We start from the raw sequence: 7,732 nt of genomic DNA, 5'->3' as shown, positions 1-7,732 counted from the left end.
ATGATCCCATACTCATTGATTCAAAAATTTCCACAACAAATTTTACTTAAATATATTAATATACTAAATAAAATATTTGAAACTGGAATAATTCCAGCTGATTGGAAAATTCAGCGGATAATCCCTATTCTAAAACCTGATAAAGACCCAATGAAGGGAGATTCATACCGCCCCATAGCGTTATCTTCGTGTATGCTAAAGCTTTTTGAACATATGATAAAAAATAGAGTAGACTGGTTTGTGGAGAGCAATTCCTTACTGTCTGCTTCACAATTTGGTTTCCGTAAAAACAAATCAACCACCGATAATCTCTTTATTTTCTCAACAGATATTCGAGTAGCGTTTTCTCAAAATGAATGCACCGCTGCAGCTTTTATCGATATTTGTGGAGCTTATGATAATGTGGACCTTAATGTCCTCAAAGTCAAACTATGCTCGTTAAAGTTTCCTTTTAAGATTGTTCAGGTGATTCTAAATATATTAAAAGAAAGAACTATTATTGTAAATGGGATGTATAAAAAAATAGAAAGAAAAATCTGGAAGGGCCTCCCTCAAGGATCTGTACTTAGTCCTTTACTATATAATATCTATACTTTCGATCTGGAATCAACAGTCTCGGGAAAATGCAAAATCTTGCAGTATGCGGATGACATTGTAATATATATTTCACATAAAGATATGAAAACTGCTATTAATAAACTTGAATCAGCCTTGACTTCTCTCAATACTTGGTTCACTTCTAATTGCCTTCAACTATCTCCTTCAAAAAGCCAAATAGTATTGTTCTCGAAAAAACATAAAATCCCATTTAACTCTATAAAATTTGACAATATCTCCATTCCTATAAGTAATCAGGCTAAATTTTTAAGAATTATTTTTGACAGGAAATTGTCATGGGCCCCTCACATAACATCTGTAATCTCAAAATGTGAAAGAAAAATTAACCCTCTCCGAGCTCTAGCAGGAGTTTGGTGGGGCTCTCATCCTCTTACTCTAAAACTATTTTACAACGCTTTTGTTAGAAGCCAATTAGACTATGGCAGTATCATAATTGACCCCCTCCCAATATACTTATTGAATAAACTGTCTGTTATTCAATACAAATGCTTAAGAATCATCCTGGGTGCGATGAAGTCTTCCCCCACAAATGCCCTCCAATTAGAAGCTATGGATCCTCCTCTAGACATTAGAAGACAATATCTATCTGACAGATACATGATAAAATGTTTAGCTTTTGAAAATCACCCATCTCTTTTGGCATCTAAGAAATTACTAAACTCTGTAACATCTAACCGTGTGTTACATAATAGGCCTTATCCAGCACTCGCAAAAAGTTTTGAAAAACTGTCAAAATTTATCCCAGAAATATTCCGATCTCCCACCCCCTCCCTTTATAACTTCCCTTACTCTCATCATATTTTTTCCCCAAGTATTAAAACCCACATTGGAGTAGGGACTAAATCCCCTAGTCCGATTTCCCTTTTCAACTCCATAATTGAATCAAAATGGAAAGACTGGTCTTTATTCTTCACAGACGGATCCAAATTGGAAATATCTGGCTATTCAGGAGCTTCTTTTTACAGTCACGATGATGGTTACTGTGCCCAATTCCAACTTCCTCAACCTTCGTCAGTTTTTACTGCGGAATGCTTGGCTTTAAGAGAAACTCTTTCCTACATTATGACCAAAAAGTTTGAAAGGTGCCTCATTTTATCCGACTCTCTAAGCTCTCTTCAAAAAATTAGCAGCAATCCCTTCAAACAAGCCCAATCCCATTTAATATTCCAACTCAGTGAGAAATTATATTTACTCAAAGAAAAAAACGTTCAGGTTTCTCTCGCCTGGATTCCAAGCCACCATGGCATTCCGGGAAATGAAAAAGCCGACTCTCTAGCTAAGGAAGCCGTTTTAAATGGAAGTACGAATTTCTCTAACTACCCATCTGATGACCTTTTGACAATTCCAAATATCGATATGTCTTCCAGCTGGTCCCTCAAATGGAACTCCTCCAAAATTTCAAAGGGAAAACATTACTCTCTCATTCAGCCTACTGTCCCGTCCCGTCTTTGGTTTAGGAAAATTTCTATGAACAAGAAAGATACATCCACCATTTGTCGAATGAGGATGGGTCATTGCTGTACGAGAGAGCACCTTGCGAGGATTGGTGTCTTTGACTCCCCCATTTGCGAGTGTCGTTGCGAAGAGGAAGACCTTAACCATATATTCTTTGTTTGCCCAATAATAAATAAGTACATGTTGTACATTAAATGTGTCCTCGACACAGGAAGTCTCAATTCTGAACTGTAACAATGTATATGATATAAATAATGATAAGAAACGGTATTTTTAAAGTAATTTTATTGATATCATTGGTACGTAACTCATATGCGAGACCTAACAATTAACGGCTCAATACAAGATAGTAAAATTAAGCACAAATAGAGATAGCTAAAATTAGACCAAATGAAATGGATATTATTAAACCGGTCACTCTTACGAGCATCAAGAAGTTAACTGTCTTAATATTATCGAAATCGGTTTTAATTGGTGTTGTGGATTTCCTTGTACGCCTTTTTGGTATCACTGTGTCGAGCGCTTCTGGACCCTGGCGATCATCATGAATTTCGTCAGCAAATTTCATCCACGTATTTCCTGTATCATTGAATATGTCAATGTGGTCAATAAAAACTGACACGTCTTCAGTTCCATTAATATAGATACAATGCTAAAATAAACATAATATAATTAAAAGTACGGAGTGTCATCCTTGAATATTAATATTTGCCATGAATCACGTTTTTACTTCATCTAAAATGTAATCATCAGTAATAAAGCAATATCAGACACCAAACTCTATATGGAAAGCTAATCAGTCAGGTGAGCGTGGCTGTAAGTAACGAGCTGATGACAGTCATCTTTTACTTCATTCATTGGTCCTGTGCTCCAGATTCATGGATATGGGGTTGGAAAATGTTCAATGAGAGATACAAATGATAGAACTCAGTGAAGTTTAAACTGCTATATGGGAAAAGTAGCAATGGCAAGGGCACTCGCGGATATGTAGAATATGCTTTGGTTTTTCTATTCATAATAATAAATACATGTATATATTTATATAAAAGATAAATGCCCATCAAGTATTTGTATAACAAATAAGATATCATGATGATTATTAAGTATGTCAGAAAATAACTTCACCCAGTGCAACGCGTCTGCCAGGGCAAGCGCTTTGTTCTTAGGGGCAATTTTGATTATGTTAAAAAAAATTACTTTAAACATGAAAACTTACTGCATAATGAAATCCATGATACCAAATAAACCAAGTTGTGTAAAACCAGCAAGTAGGTCGTTTAAAGGTATATGCACCAAATAAACCCGTCCCAAACTTTTTGTCATATCCTCTGTATCGTTCCACGCTTAATGTAACAGGTTTCTCACTCATTACCCTCAGAAATATTCTCATGTGGTACCACTCAGGCAGCTGTCCTAGGTCCCTAGCGGTCTCCATACCGAGATAATAACATATTTGTCCGGGTTTATCAATGTGCACATAATACCCATTAGTTTTAATGTACTCATTTGATTTTTCATCTTTTAATATATCCAAATTTGGGTACTTCCTAATGGAGTAGTTTGTTGAATGAAAGGTCCAATTATTAAATTTTCCCCGGCAAAAGTCTTCACGCAACCATACATAGGATCTGGCAGATTCATTCAGACTGGGATGAAAACATATCACAATTAAAATAATGTACAAGACTTTCTGCAGAAGTTTATACATATCTGCTTGTTGAATCTATATGTACACTGGTGATCACAGACTAACCAATTTATACTAGTGATATTGTGATCTGAAAAAATGTTTCCATAACTTTTGTTTTGAACAAACATACCACTCGCGCTGCAGTGTGGGGGTAACTTCATTAAAGCTCTGTAACCGTTATTATAACATATTTTCATGTCCTTTAAGCTTCGTTGTGTAACCTTACACCACAGCTCGCTGCCATACTGCTGCGTACACAAAAGTTGATATGCCCACAGAGCAGTGGGCAAAGCGGCGTGTCAGCATATTGGACCGCACGCAATGAGCATGATACTGGCGCCTGATGTCCTCATCATCCGCACAGTTCTCCTGCAGGATATGTCCTAAATACTTGAAGCTACTTACCCGCTTAACTTCTTGTCCATTTATAAATATGAGCAGTATGGAATGGGTAAATGTTAATATTCAATTTTTCTCTCTTTTTTGTGTGTATATTAGGTTAAAAATATGCATACATATATAGTATTGTTTACAGCGAAGATAGCTGTATCTGTTCCCGTTCCTCTTTTAAAACCAAATTGGTTTTCAGTCGTTTTTAGGTTTTCGACAATTTTCTCCACCATATGGTTTTTGCTGCCATGGTGGAAATTACTAATGGCCTGTAATTTTCTTTTCCTGTTGAATTTCCCATAGGGTTTTTTAGAATAGGTATAATTATTGACGTACACAGAGACTCGGGTAGGAACGAGTGCCGGAACCTTGCTGTGAAAGCTAGCGCCCACAGTGCATGTATTCTAGCGCTAGCATATCTAAGGTCGTCTAAAAATCTCACAAATCTCGTCTCCTCCGGCGGCTTTATTATATTTCAGTGACCTGGATTTCCTTCACTCGTATAATGCAAGGACTTATATGTACATATATATATATATATATATATATATATATATATATATATATATATATATATATATATATATATATATATATATATATATATATATATATATATATATATATATATATATATATATATAAATATATAAATATATATATATATATATATATATATATATATATATATATATATATACATATATATATATATATATATATATATATATATATATATATATATATATATATACACATATATATACATATATATATATATATATATATATATATATATATATATATATATATATACATATATATATATATATATATATATATATATATATATATATATATATATATATATATATATATATATATATATATATATATATATATATATATATATATATATATATATATATATATATATATATATATATATAACATCCGTCATTTCCCTAATATACCAATATACACATGTATCAATGAATACTTATTCTTCTCCTCTCTCCTGTGAGCCTGTATCTTGGTATTACACTACATTTACCAAATAAAAGAATATTTAAACAAAAAAAAGTTATTTATTGTAACTGCAGACAGTTGGTAGAATTCCATATTGAATTGTTGGGTAATATATCCAAAATAAAACACGGTTTTTGTTGGATTGAATTCTACATTTATTTATCGATTATCGACAAACACGATTATCAAACACTCGCGTTTGATAATGTCCTAAGAAGACGAAACGCGTCACGTATTAAAATATACATAAATAAATGTAGAATTCAATCCAACAAAAACCGTGTTTTATTTTGGATATATTTCCCAACAAAAAAAAGTTTTCTCACATACCGAAAGCTTTTTGCATACCTCCAAAAAGTTACTGGGGCGAAAATATTGACACATAAAAATTCCAGAACAGCATTTCAATTAAAACTGTAAATTTAGAAAGCACATAGAGAATCTGCCCGCTCCACGCTGGCACACACAAAAAGGGAAGGAAAAGGAAAGATAATTTTAATTAAATAACATTTATTTTGTAACATTTATAAGAATCAGTTGAACTCACAAAATTATGAATTTTAAACAAATAAAATTGGTCTAGCAATATAATTAAACAACATCAGATATCAGATACATTTTTTTTTAAATATATAAAAGGCAAATTCTGTAAAGAGTTAGCAAAGGTCTCTTGATAAATGATTTCATCATATATTTATGTATATTTCATCAATAAATAATTATTCTCTTAACATAAAAAACCATTAAAAACAGTACAAAAAATGATCTCGGTTTAAAAATAAGGAATGTAAAAAAAAAACCTTTAAATATTTTAAAGACCTTAAATTTTTCAATAATAGTACGTTAAAAATGGGGTTGCGATTGTGCGAATATATCTTTAAGCAATTATTTAGAAAGTGCCTATCGTTTTATATTTTTTTGGAATACTGACTTAAGCGACAACCGAATTGTTAATATCTTTTGAATCTCTTAAAATCTCTTGAAATTCTCTACAATGAATAGACACAAATCAGTAAATTTAAAGGGTAGCATGTCTTTACATTTTTAATTCTCAGGACAGAATGGCAATCGCTTTAATTGATTAGTGCCGTAAACATTCTCTATTTGATTGGATGCATCCAGATCGGTTGATCATATTTGTTTAAATTATAATGCTAAAACTCACACTTTAACGTAAAGTATTTTGTTATTACATTTTTCCCCAATGAATATCTTTAAGTTTTGAAAATTTTAATTTAAACAAATCCACAGTTAAGATTATAGGCAACAAAACCCACCCCACTACCAAAATGTAAAATGATTGTCAAAAGGGATAAATAAATTGTCAGTATGTCCCCTCATAGAGGGTCTCTAGTGTTCCTAGACTGTACAGTAAGGTGGCAGATCTCGTTACAAATTAACTTTAGTTAGTATTCAAAAATAATTTACTCAAATTCTCTCAAAACTGAATTAGGCCCTTTCATAAACGATTGATTCATTTAGAATCCCCACTTCTCTCGAGACAATTTATAAATATTTTACTCTAGCAGCACAGTAAGCACCATTTTATAAAAGTTTTTAAATTGTTAGCATTCATTTAACAATAAATTATTAAGAAATACAAATGGAACAGGCAGAATTATATTTGCCAGTCTCAATTTGAGATTGCGGTGAAGAAATTAAAGTTACTATTTGTTATGGCAGAAGTGCTGTAATTTGACAAGACCTCCTAGCCTTATAATTTTTCTTGTAAGTTTTCATGTGTCATCATATGTAAATTCCGCATTATGGAGTCAGGCAAATCGAAGCGAAAATACTTGTTATATTTCATCACTAGATATTTCCATACATGTATATGTATTGAGAATCAATTAACTAGATGTTTTGAGAAGTTCTTTCAAAATTTTGTCAGATGGATTATTACTGGATAATTAAAACTTTTAACTCGTTACTTTTAAATAGCGGGTTAGTTACCGGGTATTTTTTGTTTTTGGTGGGATCAAGGATTGCAACTTAACGGAGAAAATAGATGCCATAGAGAATATTGTCAGCTATTAAAAAATATAAAACACTCCACTATTATTCCCTTATTTACAGGATAAAATAAACAACAAATCCTGTGATAAACTGAATTACTTGGTCTCAAAGGTGAAAAAGATAAAATGCATCAATCAAAAGTAGTGGTCCAAGTCAAGTTTAGTATTTTGTATACGTTTCTTCAAAAATACAATTTTGTATCAAACACATGTACGCTTCAGTTGTGACTTTCACTATGTCTCATATACAAGTAAACACAATATCAAACTGACTATTTTTACATGTAAAATATATAAAAGGAAGAAGTAAAATAAGTTTAACAACATTTTATATAATAATAACAGAGAAGCCAAGGGCAGAAAGAGAGGTAAGCTTACAAAAGAAGAGCATGCATTTTCAGGTTTAAATTTGAATTCACTAACTTTAATATTGTAGATGTTAGAGCTAAGTAAGATAAGAATATAAAATATGCCGCATTTGCAGCGTAAATTCCTTGCTTTTTCAACATTGAAATTAGTGAATCAAATCAATACA

The sequence above is a fragment of the Brachycentrus maculatus genome, unplaced genomic scaffold (genome assembly GCF_059751285.1).
Source record: "Brachycentrus maculatus isolate JH-2025_06_01 unplaced genomic scaffold, ASM5975128v1 h1tg000046l, whole genome shotgun sequence".
In the NCBI taxonomy this organism is placed as follows: domain Eukaryota; kingdom Metazoa; phylum Arthropoda; class Insecta; order Trichoptera; family Brachycentridae; genus Brachycentrus; species Brachycentrus maculatus.
This window is presented reverse-complemented; position numbering follows the sequence as displayed.